Source organism: Vespula vulgaris, chromosome 12, assembly GCF_905475345.1.
Source record: "Vespula vulgaris chromosome 12, iyVesVulg1.1, whole genome shotgun sequence".
NCBI classification, from domain to species: domain Eukaryota; kingdom Metazoa; phylum Arthropoda; class Insecta; order Hymenoptera; family Vespidae; genus Vespula; species Vespula vulgaris.
In genome coordinates, this window is record NC_066597.1 from 4,722,501 (window position 1) to 4,737,500 (window position 15,000).

At 34.5% G+C, this 15,000-nt stretch overlaps 1 protein-coding gene across 3 annotated transcripts in view; it reads left to right on the top strand.

Annotated features, from left to right (window-relative positions):
* The window catches only part of LOC127067896 (protein bric-a-brac 1-like), a 349,243-nt gene that overhangs the window by 313,283 nt on the left and 20,960 nt on the right, over positions 1 to 15,000 (top strand). The gene's annotated exons all lie outside the window — the stretch shown is intronic.

Genomic DNA, 15,000 nt, shown 5'->3' on the forward strand with positions numbered 1-15,000 from the left:
TTCTTTTTCACTTTCTTCTTCTTCTTCTTTTTTTCCTTTTTCTTCTTTTTCTTCTTTCTACTTTCTTCTTTCTTCTTTCTTCTTTCTTCTTTAAGCTGAAAGTTAATGCTACTAAACACTGTATACGCAAACCATATACGTATCTTTTACGTTATGTACACGTCACGTTACCTTTCCATTCTTTTCTTTTCCTTTCCTTTGCTTTCCTTTGCTTTCTTTTCTTTTCTTTTGTTTTCTTTTATTTTGTTTTGCTTCCTTGTTACGATAAAATTCTACGTCCTTAGTTACAACACGTCTAAGAACTAAAGGAAAAGAAAGAGACAACTATATCCTCTAACTATAATTTGCAACACTATAATATACGCACCTAGATCTTATACATTTTATATATACGTATATACGTACCTACGTAAAGATACATTTATAGAACAATGTTAATTATCATGCCTCCTTAAGAACAAACAAGTTAATACGATTTTAAACTACGATTGTAAGAAAGACTCACGGAGAAAAAGAAACAGAAAAAGAAAAAAAAAGAGACAAAGAGAAAGAGAGCAAGAAGATTCAAATGCAAAAGAAATTAATTACGAACGATTGAACGTTATTGCTTTAGTTCATTTTCAAAACGTTTTTAATAATATCGATCGATGATCTATCATCGTTTTTAAAGATCGTCTTGTTCGAACAGATGACCCGATCTTTTCTATAAATAAATAAATATATACATATATATATATATGCATATGTATGATATAATGGCAATTCTGTAAACCGCTGATTGATCTCTTCGTGCTCATTCATTCTCATAAAAAGATTTCCGACTTTTGTATCCGACTCGGTTGTCAGAGAACCGTGAAATATCGCTTCGACCAACGTATAGAATAACAAATCCGACGATTTTATCGATAAAACGATACAACATTGTCTCTGTTCTCTCTATCTTTTTTTCTTTCTCTCTTTCTCTCTTTCTTTCTCGTACTCTCTCGATATCAATGTTTAATGGGGTTGATCATTTTAACGATATTAAATTAAATTAGAGTTTCTTTCGCTTCTCGAGTTTTTGATGGCGTTCTAGAAGACCTCGGACGTCCATACATACATATCGTGAGATATGTCAAGAGAATGACGACGAGAACGTATATATTATCATGTTCTGTTTATCTTGAAATCATATATAATTAATATTTGAAAAAATAGAGTACATATATATTCTAGAAGATGTATCCTCTATAAATTCTATATTTATTTCGTATTACGTATTCGATCATCTTTTATATGTCTCTAGGTAGTCGAATATGACGAAAAGGAAAAAAAGGAAAAAGAAAGAAAAAAGATTAGTAAAATCGAGAAGATCGTTTCAACGAGAATTTGTCGTCGTATTCTCTTTGTCGAAAATAAATCATATAAAATAAGAACTCGAAAAAAAATATACAATTCGTAGTATTATTCTCACAATTCGTACAATTCGTTTCGTATGAAATTTCATATTACATAACTGTTCAATTATTTCTTTTTTATTATTTTTTTTTTTCTTCTTAATGTACGTTGTTAAGTATCATTAAAAGGAAAAAAAAAAGAATAAGAAAGAAAAAGTAATAAAAATTGGTCGGATCATTTTGCAGAAATCATGTTTTGTTTGTCTAAAAATCATTTAGATGTATCAGAAGAGATCGAGAAAAAAAATGATGATGCAATTGACGATTTTTACGTAGGACGTAGTTCCGTGTAAATTGATTATTTATTTCGTTATATGTAATTATTCGATCATACTTACGTATACGTAATCGAATATAATTAAAGAAAGAAAGAAAAAAGATGGAAAAGATCGTTTTGAGAAGTACGCATTCGTCAAGTCTTCTATTTATCTAAGAATAATCTTATCTAATGATAAGGTATAAAACAAATATAAATATATAATCGCAAAATGTATTACGCATAAATTCGAATTTATCTCGTATTATATAAATATTCTATCATCTTATTTTATTTTTTCATACATACATATATATATATAATTTAATTAAATTTAATTATATATATATATACATAATTAAAATTATTATTAAAACGGAAAAGAAAAGTGGGGAAAAAAATCACGAAATCGTATTAACGAGAAGGCAGGCGTGTCGCGGCGTTATTTATCTAAAAATCATATTTTAATGAGAACTCGCGGAGAGGAACAAAAGTAAAAAAATAATAATTCGCGACATATTTGATATAGATTTTTATTTACGTAATTATTCGATCATTTTTATATATACGTAGTTAAGTATTACCAAGAGAAAAAGAGAGAGAGAGAGAGAGAGAGAGAGAGAAGAAAAAAAACAGAAAAAAAGAAAAAAGAAAAATAATAAAAAAGTCAAGGAGATCATAAGGAAAATCGATTAAAAAAAAAAAAAGAAAAAAAAGAAAAAAAAAAGAAAAAAGAAGAGAGACAGAGACAAGAAAAGAAAAAAAAAGAATAAAAAAAGAAAGGTCGCTTTTTCTTTCTCGAGTACACGAAGGGTTAATCGCGTTAGTCCCAATGACTTTCCCTTCTACCCTTATATGTGGAAAGGGAAAGACGAGTCGCGTGCGGATGGCGATCGATGCGCTTTCGCGACGTAATGATAAAAAACGAGGGTAATTACGAGAGCCCTTCGAGTCGATGCGCGGAAAACGCAATCGAACTAGCTTAGCGCTTACCATCGAGTGTTGTTTCTGATCGATAGCAGACTTTACATCGCTAAGAGAATACCGAGTGATCGTCTTTTTACCCTTATATCCCCGATACTTTTGCATACTTTTGTGAATAATTTTTTTTTTCTGCGATAGTTAAATAGTAATTTATTGCTTTTTTTTTTTGTTTTGTTTAATAATTTTCCTTTTCTTATTTTTTTTTTTTTTTTTATTAAATTTAATTTAGAAAATGGTGGCCATTGATAGGGAATGGGAATACGAGCATATGAATGTGAGTAAATAACGGGTTACATAGGGGAGAATTAAATTAATTATTAATTTTCTTTTCTTTTTTTTTTTTTTTTTTTTTTTTTTTAATCCTTTTTCTTTCCTTTCTTTCGTTCTCTCTTTTTTTCTTTTCTTATTGTTAAATATAAAAACTGAGAGAAACTGTAGAAACATCGTGCTATAAACATTTTAATGTTGCTGATAATAATACAACTCCGCGGTTTTATTCTACACTTATTATTACACATTATTATATTATATTGCATTGTATTTTATTATATTATTTTATATTGCATCATATTTTATACAATCAAGTATATAAAATTTAAATGAAAGTTTTTATAAAACGAGAGTGCAAAAAATGGAAAAAGAAAAAGAAAGAGAAAAAAAAAATGGTTAACATATTTATTATTCTTCCAATTGCTAGACTGAAACGATTAATATTAATGTAAAAATGAATAAGACGATAGATGAACATCTTTAACCCCTTTTTTTTTTATTACTTATTAACTACGTATTTAATTAAGTGCAATTAATTATTTATTTCCATCGAATACTTTTAAATATATTCCCTTTCCAAATTCTTAATATTTTCTAATTGTAATTTCTTATTATTTCTTATCATATCATAAATTCGGACTGATTTAACTCTTATATCATCTTTTAATAGTCGTAATAAATGAATATATATATATATATAAAATTTTTTTTTTTAGTAAAAGGATTATACTCATTATATAGAAAAATCTTAAATCGTCAAGTTTATTAATTTACGTAAAAATTTACATCCAAATATAGATGATACATAATACAAAAGATTTAAAGTTATACGATTTTGGCAACTTACATATACAATTCGATTATAATTTCAATGCATTAACTATAAAAACTATTTTAACCGTATCGTTTCTCCTTCCCTCTCTCTCTCTCTCTCTCTCCCTCTCTTTCTAACGGTATAACGAAGTATAACAGAGTCCACCAATATACAGTTAATAGTAAAAACGAATTGTCCTCGGTCGGAAGAACAAAGACGAGTGGCGATCGGTTGCGCGCAAGTGGACGGTGAAAATTCGTATTTAAACGAGGTTAGTAGATCCATCGGATAACATTTTCGACTAACTCGCTCGCAGCGAGACTGGTCTATTTACTAAACTCGCGTAAACAATTCAGCCGGACAGTTTTAATCCCAGCCTTGAACACGAAGCAACGAACTGTACTCGTTAACTAACAGGAATACGGTAATAATCGATTTCCCGATCGATCCTGTACGGTATTTTATCGGTATAGACCGATCTATATATCGTTAAATTCGTCCTTCTCAAAAGGTTTTACCTTTTATGGGTTTATTTAACATTCGAAAAAGAAAATCCGGAAACTGCTTTGAAAGCCACGTTTCCTCTTTCTCCTAACGAAAAGAGTCAAAGTCCGTTTGCGATTTTTCTCATCCGTTTCCTCCTTCACCCTCTTTCTCACTCTCTCTCTCTCTCTCTCTGTTCCCTACCCTTTCTACTCGTCTCAACCCTCCTCCTCTCCGGAGTCAAACGAGCAGACTTTTCCTTAATCGCGAATCTCGTTGAGCTAAAAAATAAATAGCCACTCCGCGAAAAGGGCAACGTCCTCCGGTAGAGCTCGTCGGGTGAATTTAGAAATCCCAGGCCGTTCCTGTTCGCCAGCGAACAGATGCATCCGTCTCACCGAGATTAATAATGTATTATCCAGTTTGCGATTCTAGACGGGAAAATAATGGCTACAATAATTCGAACGCGAGATTCGTGCGAGCCACGCGGCGGCGGTGGCGGCTATGACGATGGAGATGGCAATGGTGGTGTGGTAGTGACGGTGACGGTGATGGTGGTGGTGGTGACGGCGGCATTGGTCGCCGACGACGATGTTGACGACGATGAGAGAAGGATAAAAAGAGAGAGAGAGAAATAAATAAAAGAGAATGAAATTATACCTCGATTACGAGACGATCCACCTCTCATAAAATGTCGAGCGTAAATGCTCAACCGTCTCGGCTCGTTTCGAGTTCGTCAACTTTCTTTTTAGACCAGTTTTCTTTCTCTTTCTTTCTTGCTTTTTCTCTTTCTTTTTCTCTTTCTTTTACTCTTTCTTTTTCTCTTTCTCGACCACCCACGCGCACGCTTCAACGATCGTCGAAGCGGTGATTTACGAGCACCTCGATGCTTTTGGCGCCAATGTTTTCTTCTATACCTACTAACGACGAATCGTGGATTCCTCCTCTCTCTCCTCTTCCTCCTCCTCCTCCTCCTCCTCCTCCTCCTCCTCCTCCTTCTCTACCTCTTCTTTTATCTTTATTTATCGCAATTTTTAACCTTGCTATTGGAACGATCTCACCAAAATGGATAAAAATCGTGTATTTTTTATACCTTACCTAATAATGATTTTAAAAAGCGTCGCGCGACATATTCGCGCTCGGTAAATAAGATAATAAAAGATTTTAAATGTCTGCGACACGGAATACAGAAATTAAATGGACCTTAATTAATATCGTTAATTATTTTCTCTAACGGGTGTACCATTTTCTCTTCTTTTCTTTTTTTTTCTCTCTCTTTTCTCGAACACAAATATCGATCTTCGATTCTCTTGTAAAAAAAGAAATACATGACGTGATTTCTTTGTTTCATATATTTTCTTTTTTTCTTTTTTCTTCGTTTATCCTAACGTTTATCTTTCTTCTCTCTTTTTTTTTCTAATTTCTCAATCTTTCTTTCTTTCTTTCTTTCTTTCTTTCTTTCTTAACTCTTAACAACAGAGATTCGCAAAGTTCGAAACCGCTCGAAATAGCGAGTCGAGCAACGCGGGGCGTTATCGTATCGTCGAGTTTAACGAAACTGAAGTTTAAATATCTGCCGGATGTTTAGCGTGTATATCACTTCGTAAATTTAAGGTTTACGGTCGGCCGCTCACCGCCACTCGTTTGCTCTACAACGCTTTGGAGATTCCTTTACTTTCCTTCTCTTTCTTTTCTCTCTATCTCTCTCTCTCTCTCTCTCTCTCTCTCTCTCTCTCTCTTTCTCTTTCTTTTAATTTGTAATTTTCTAATAATTTTTCCCATTTCCTCTGTCTTTTTATTATATATTATCTTTTATATCCTTTTATTCACGCCTCTTATCTATTATCTAAATACCAGATAGATCAAACATGCGACATACCATACTCGTAACACGCCTAACAAATTTTCACTTTTCTTTTTGGCAAACGAAAACGATATTGAATTCCTAGCGAAAGAAATCAGAGATATGGGATCGATCATCAGGAACAGAACTGTTGTATAATACGATATAATATGTATATATGCTCGCTGCGACGAAGTAAATCGTTGAAACATCAAAATTTAACTCTCTCTCTCTCTCTCTCTCTTTCACTTTCTATAAAGCTTCTAGAAACGCATACTTCATCCTTCTCGAAAGCCATGCTCCTAGTCGGATGAGTTTAATCCGGCTACTAAACTTCTCGTCTCGCGTTTCATCTCTCTCTCTCTCTCTCTCTCTCTCTCTCTCTCTCTCTTTCTCACACTCTCTATCTCTCTCTCTCTCTCTATCTATCTATCTATCTCGTTCGCTCTCGCTCTACATCGTAAAGCATCATTTCGATCGGATACGAGAACGCACGGATTTCGCGGACACCCATTGTACAGGATTTCAGACCTAGGTCCGCCAACAGCAAATCTTGTACTATACAAACCCCGGTATATCTATGGTAGGTACACGACTCTAATACATAGTTCAGTACTCTATCTACATACGTGCGAGCTAACATCGTGCTATCCTCGTACACTGCTTCCATCCCCCAAGCTCGTAGCAACCCTTCCCTCTCCCTTTCTATCTATCTCTATCTCTATCTCTATCTCTATTTCTATCTCTATCTCTATTTCTCTCTCTCTCTCTCTCTCTTATCGCTTCTACCTCGCTTACTACCCAACATAGCACATTTCTATACCTATTCCTAACCCCCATACCGAACGAACACGCCCCGTCTAGTATAGTCAGGTGAAGGGTGGTGCGTAGACGCGCACAAAACTCAACTACCACCGATGCACGTAAATGCGTGAGTCCTCTCTGTCTCTCTCTCTCTCTCTCTTTCTCTTTCTCTCTTTCTCTATCTCTATTTATCTTTCTCTCTTTCTCTCTTTCTCTCTCCATCTTTCTCTCACTAGAAACGTGTCTGTTCCTTCTCCAAGAGCGAGAGTTCAACGTCGTCGACGACGTTCAGCGCCTCGCGGCTTACTCCCATCCTCGAACATTATTCAAAGGATAATCCATTCCTTATATATTAAACCTTCCTCTCCTTCGGTTAGAAGGACGATCTATCGACTCAATAAATCATACGAAATTCGTCCTGTAGATAGCCTTACTCTTTCTCTTTCTCGTTTCTTGAGTGTAAAAGTGAAATACATAGATAGATAGATAGATAGATACATAGATAGATAGATAGAGAAAGGAAGATAGATAGAGATAGATAGATAGATACAGAGAAAGAGAGAAAGAGAGAGAGAGAGAAAAGATGATGCGTAGTTGGCGATTCGACTTGAATCGAGAGGGCACTCAACCCTATTGAGATAATACACAGCGAGAAGTATTTATACCAAGAAGCCTTGTTCTCCCAACGGGAGACTGAGATCGACGAAGGAAGAGGACCAGGAATAAAAGGAAGACAGGGAAAGAGAGAGGGTGAGTGTCGGTGGAAAGGAAAAGGAAGAAATAAAGGAAGGAAGAAGCTTTTCGCGGTACCAATGCAAATATACACGAACCGTCCTCGTCGTTTCCCTTGGAATATTCTTATCGCCATTCTGAATCATAGCCGAGGGAGGATAAAAATTAGCGGCTAGTCTCTTTTGTGATCTCTAATCGAACGAAAGTGTTGAATATTTTCTTTTCTTTTCCTTTCTTTTTTTTTTTTTTTGAAGTCCTGATGATTATTTTTTTCATTATTTCGGTTAGGTACTTTTTATGTAAGAGGAGACGGTAATATAAGCGTGCAAGAAAAGAAAACTGATCGACTGATCGGATTCGAAATTAGAAGAACGTGTTTTTTCTTTTTTTCTTTTTCTTTTTTTTTTTTTTTAGGTACGTTCCTCTGCGACAATTTTGTTCTCTTTTCTTTTTCTTTTTCTCTTTTTTTCTTTATTAATTTCTAACAAAAAATTGCATACTCTTTCGAAGTCTTTCAATTATTTTCATTTATTTTCATGATTATTTTCCAAAGGGTAAAAGCGATCGGGTAAATTCGCGATTAGAAAATTACTTTCCTTTCATTATGTTCTTTACGATGTAAATTTCTTGTTTTTCTTTTATTTTCTTTTTTCTTTTTGTTTTCTTTACTTCGATCTCTAACAAAAGGTTATATATTATTAAATTTTTAATTAAGAACTATATATATATATATATACACATATATATATGTATATATAAATTGAAACAAAATGAAACGAGACTTGAAATATAGACGAGTATTAGACAAGTATCGATTATATAAGTATCGTATATAAAGAAAGTATCGTATATAAAGGATATTACAAAGAATTAATTCTCGAAGATATACATACACGCGATAAAAGTCTTTTAGAAGAAAATTTATATCCGATACATTTCCATCTACGTGAAATTATTGAATTACAATTTTCCGATGGGATATCTTTACGATTATAAAAAGTTCTTAAAAGAAAATATAAGCATATACTCGATCGAAACGTCTTTCTACCTTTCAAACAAATCTCGCTTCCGCATACAATTCCGTGCGTCTATATGCGATCGAAATTTAACGAGTTCGTCTCGTAGACAACGATTTATTTCATTTACGCGAGCATTAAAGTCTTCGGAAGCATGTATATCACCAACGGTTATATCAATCAGCAACGCGTTAAAACAAACGTTGCACTCTTCTATCTCTATCTCTTTTTCTCTCTCTCTCTCTCTCTCTCTCTCTCTCTGGTACTCTCTCTTTCTCTCTCTTTCTAGTATGGTCCATAGAAAAGCCACGGGCGATGTCATCGCGCGCGTCGATTTCGACAGCAGTGCACTGGCGCGTCCTGCTACCTGTAGCGTTCGACGATATATAACGTGGTACACGACGCACACAGCTATATACATATATATATATACATACGTACGTACGTACGTACGTTCATACGTACATTCGTTCGCACACGAACAAGGAGAAAAATGGAAAAGCGTCGATCTAAAACGCCAGCTTTCCGAGAACGAAACGGAGAAAGGAAAGAGTTTTGTACGTACGCACTTTGTCCAATAGGGATGAGAAGAGTTAAGAGGAAATGAAAACTCGAACAATAAAAAGGAAAGAAAGGAAGAGGAAAAACAAAGAAAGGGAAAAGAACAAAAATTGTAAGAGAGAAATCACGGGAAAAAATCAAGGCAGAAATAAAGGAAGGAGAAAGGAGTTAATAATAATAATAATAAAAATACAAAATATTGTCCATTGAAATCACTCGAATGATTTCGTTAAAGCAATAATGACGAGGCAGTAGCGAAATGCAACGAATCAGCTTGGCACATCGCATCATATAAACGCGAAACAATCCGATTCTCGTACCTTTAGTTTTCTCTCTCTCTCTCTCTCTCTCTCTCTCTTTCTATATATCTCTCTATCTCTGTTACACGTAGACGACATATGTGCGTGTATATATATTCGTTACGTGTGGTCTCCCTCCGGGGGAGACAAGCCAGCCGGCATCAATTTATCGTAAATAAATAAATCTATTTATTCGAGCGCTCTCGTGTGACGGTAGAGTCCGTGTATGCGTGTGCGTCAACGCGAAAGATAAATAGCCGGAGATGACGAGTTTCGAGTATAGATACGCGCGTTAGTTTAAACATTAGGACGAGCGAGAGTATCATTCGAGAAAGGGTTACACATGAGGTTACATTACACATGTAACGACGAATGATAATCGCCTAAATTCGTTATCTTATTTACACTATCGTCGCCTTATTTAAGGACAAAAAAATAAGTAAATAAATAAAAGGGATTTAAAAAAAAAAATTGAAAAATTAAAAACAAAAAAATAAATAAATAAATAAATAAATAAGAAGAAGAAGAAGAAAAAGGAATAACGTTTTTTTACTGTAAATTTTACATACCAATCTTCTCTATTAAAAATTACTTATGTCGAGTTAAGTTGCTTAAGTAAAGGAAGAAAATATTACAGTACACTACTACTACGTCTTTATATATCATATATTTATTAACATTTCCAATGAACTATTTCTCATCGCTTTGATGATATATTTTAGCTTTCGAATTCTTCGTCCTTGATGGTTAAAAACTTATCCGACGAAGATAGATCGATAGATATACTTATATGGGATAAAAAAAATTCGACGATTTTAATAACGCCGTTGAGAAATGAGATCGTTAGTAGTATGAAGATAAAAGAAAAAGAAAAAAAAAAAAAGAAATAAAATCGAAGCCTTGAATAAAAGATTCGACGAGCCTAAAAGTTCGAGTTATGGACACGTTGTAAGTAGACATAAACGATCTCTTTCTCTCTTTCTATTTCTATCTATGTATCTCTCTCTCTCTCTCTATCTCGTTGGCTGGTATACTGCCGCTGGCTCTGCCCCTCCGCCGCCTCCACCACCGCCGCCGCCGCCACTGCCGCCACTGCCTCCGTCGTTCTCTCTTTCGTCCGACGTTAATTTAGACGAATTTCATTAGAACAAACGAACTTTGCTAATCCGCGCTAATCTGATTAGAAATTTGCTGCGGCGCTGCATTCTGCTACGTGAAACTCCGAGCGACGCGATGGCGACGCTCACGAGGACGAGGACGAGGATGAGGACGAGGACGAGGACGAGGACGAGGACGAGGACGACGGTGTCGAGGATTGTCGTGTTGACTGAAATCCCTGTGCCTATATCCTGACTCTCCTTCCTTCCTTCCTTCCTTCCTCTTTCACTCACTCTATCTTTCTCTTTCTCTTTCTCTTTCTCTTTCTCTTTCTCTTGCTCTTGCTCTTTCTCACAGCAGCAGTTCTTCTACCCCCCATCTCTATCCCCTCTCTACTCTCACCCTCACGCCTATATCCTTGCCCGGCAAATATTTGCAGGAATTAGCCCCAGTACGACGACGACAACGACGACGACGACGACGACGACGACTATTACTTCTATTTCTATTTTCTATCTTTCTATCTCTCTTTCTTTTTATCTCTTTAAATCGTTGACAAAAAGATCGATAAGAAGTCTTCCACGAATAGCTATGCGTAGAAAGTGATTTCCCTCGTTTCGTTAAATTTAAACAGAGAAACGTTAAGAAATCTCATTCTGTGTTCTTTCGTTTTCTTCTTTCTTTTTTTACGATCATCTCGTCGATATCAATCATATTCCTGTATGTTATTGTAATTTTCATAAATAAATACGTTCTTTATCTACGATAAAACTCGTAGATATAGTATTTATAAATTAGATAAATTACTGAAGCACGTCATTGCTTTTTTCTTTTCTTTTTTTTTTTTTTTTCGATTGAAACAACAAACCTAAATAAATTGCTGAAATATATCGTTGCTTTCTTTATTTTTCTTTTTCTTTTTGTTTCGATTGAAATAACAAACCTTTGAAAACTTTATTTAGATAGAGATGATTATCAAGGATTTGACATTTGTAAGGGAGAACAATCTTAGGAAGTAAAGGGAATGAAAAAGAATGGGAGAAATATTCGGTGACATAGGGACGATTAACAGGTGTAAAAGCATACGAGAAGATGGATGATATATGAATATGAGAAGGGAAAGAAAGAATATAAAGAAAAAGAGTGAGAAAGAAAAAAAGAGAGAGAGAGAGAGACAGAGAGAAATATATATATATATATATATACACACGTGTACATTCACACACATGTTATGTATATATAGAAAGAGAGAACGATGGAGTATCAAAGTGAGAGGAAAATCTCTCTTTCGCGTAAAACAGAAAGAGAAAGAAAGAGAGAGATAGAGATAGAGATAGAAAGAGAAAAATAGAGAGAAATAGAGAGACGGAAGCCGCGTATCTCGCTTGGCCATATTTAATTCACGAACCCTCTTCGACCGAGCGTGTGCGGATGCCTCTGTCTTCTCGAGGCCGAGCCTCTGAGAAAGAAAGCAAGGGGAAAGAAGTAGTAGCGACGAGAGGAGCAAACTATGCTTGACGTTTACGCCCGTGTACAAGAGAGAGAAAGAAATAGGGAGAAGAAGAAAGAGAGAGAAAGAGAGAGAGAGAGAGAGAGAGGGAGAGGGAGGGAGTTGAAAGAGATAGAGTAAAGAGAGGAGTGAGAGGGACGTAACTTCGCACAGGAAAGGGATATGCAAGCTCGAAGGCCTCATTTCCATTAGCGGCATGCATCATACAGAAAGCGGGCTGCTGGCACATAGTCGGTGCCTAGGCTACTACCGGCATTGCTGCCGTTGCTCTGTTACTATATATACCGACCAGTCGCCACCCCTTTTGTAAAATCTGACGCGTGAACGAAGTTCTTTTCAATTTTACCACCTTAATTTCGGATCACGAAGGTTCGATCGATTTCTTTCTTATTTTATCATTACTACGGATTATTTTGAAAAATTATTGAAATAATGTGAATTAGGTCATGTGCATGGTCGTTATAAATATATATATATGTATGTACGTATGTATATGTATTTATAAATATATAATAAATTTGTATCTACTAATCTAAGTAGGTGTATAAAATAATAATAATTTTATTGTTATTGTTATTTTCTTAATTCAATTTATGAGAATGTTAGGCTAATTAAACGAGTCTCTGCCAAGTCTAAACTTCCTCTTCTATATAAAAAAAATGTTTGCAATATCGTGCACTATCGTGCATGGCCTTTGAACTTTCTCATATTTATGTGAATGTTTAATAATATTATTATTGTTATTATTATTATTATTGTTGTTATTATTATTATTATTATTATTATTATTATTATTATTATTATTATTATTATTATTATTTCGTATATTATACATTCTGAGACAAGAGGAAAGATAGGGGAAGGATATCGTTTTAATGAGGAATACGTAATTACCTATGAATCACATTCTAAAACGCAAATGTATTTATCATCTAATACTTCAAGTTCTCTGTCATAGAACATATATTAAACTATTATTATATATACAGATATGTGTACGTCTCTCTATCTATATGTATGTGTGTATGTGTATATAAATAGAGAATAAGAAGAATTCTTTTATTTTTCTATAAGAATTTGAATAACTTTGTCACTTAAATCAGAAATATCGATAAGATACGAAGAAAGTGAAATTTTGTATGCCAGCAAATAGTCTCTCTCTCTCTCTCTCTCTCTCTCTCTCTCTATCTCTCTCTATCTCTGTTTCTGTCCTTTTTCCGCTTTTGCGCACGCGCGCTCTTTCTTTGGGAAGAAAGACGTAGAGCCGAAAATAATATACGAGGTCGATTATTCTGGGAAAAAGAAGACGATAGAAAGAGAGAAAGAGACAGATAGATAGAGAGAAAGAGAGAGAGAGAGTGCACGAGCTCCCTTGCAATTTTCTCGTCAATGCACACGTCAGACTGCACGTCGTACGTTCTTCGACGTTACTCTCTCTCTCTCTCTCTCTCTCTCTCTCTCTCTCTCTCTCTCTCTCTCTCTCTCTCTCTCTCTCTCGCTCTTTCTTCTACTCCCTATCTCTATGCCACCCTTCTTTTTCTATTCCTCGACTGCACCGTCACAGGGACACGAGACAATGAAAAATGCACGCGACACGATATACTGCTTGCACGTCCGAGCTACGACTGCACTGGCGTTCACTTTCTCTCTCGTGTCCACTCTCCCTATCTCTCTCTCTCTCTCTCTCTCTGTTTCCCTTTCTCTTTCTCTTTCTCTTTCTCTTTCTATCTCTTTCGTTTCGACATGCATTTGCCAGAAACGGCTACGGTCTGTTCGATAATTCTTTGTGTGGTTTAGCTCGAGATGCGTGCAGCCGTCGCCGGCAGCGGTCGCTTCTCGAAATTACGCTCATCCCCCGATTTTACCTATAAGAGGAAAAGAGTGAGAGAAAGTGATAGAGAGAGAGAGAGAGAGAGAGAGAGAGAGAGAGAGAGAGAAAAGAGAGAGAAAGAGATATGGAGGGAGATCCTCGTGGTTAACTTCGAATTATATATGTATGTATGTATGCAAGTCTAGTTACTTCTTTTCTACAACACTAAATACATATTGGTCATGTCAACCTTATCTTATTAATTTTTCAATCATCTCTCTCTCTTTTTTTTTTTATTGTTAAATATAAATGAGATCTAATATTAAATGTAAATATATATATATATATATATGTATGTTTTTTCTAAATCATACTCTCGTAAGTTGTTTCAAATTATACATATCGTACAAATTATCATTACCGTGTTATATTTTTAACAAAAAGAAAAAAACAAGAATATTTTTTATAATTTAATATAATTAACAATTTTTAAATCACATTTAATAAATTTTTGTGATATAGTATAAATGACATACGTTAATATTAACGCAAATACGTTATTTAGTAATTATTACACGTTTAATATCATTCATCATTTCTTTTCTGCTGATCAAAAAATATATCACGTCAGTCAATCATTTTCTTAATCAAATTTTGTATTGTTTTCGTCTAGAAATATAGTATTTTAAAACGTGGAAGATGTGGTTTAAGAAATTAATGAATTTTTTATACTGAATTATAAAAAGATTTATAAAAAATTGATTTGTTCTTGTAAAAAAGATGGTTTAAAAAAGTATCTTAAATCGCAAATCTCTACCAACAATATCTCTTATATATATGCATTATACACGAAATGCTCGTAGATGTAAAGATGAAGAAAGAAGAGAGATAGAGATGGAAAGAGAAAGATAAAGGAGAGAGAAAGAGAAAGGAAAATTCATTATTTGCAACTGTTTGATACACGCACAATTAAATTAACAAAGAGAGTTTCCCTCCTTTCTAAATCTCAGCTTACTTTTTCTTTTTCCAAAACGTTATATTTTAGATTCATCTTCTCTCATCGATTCTTATATTCTTCCTTTTT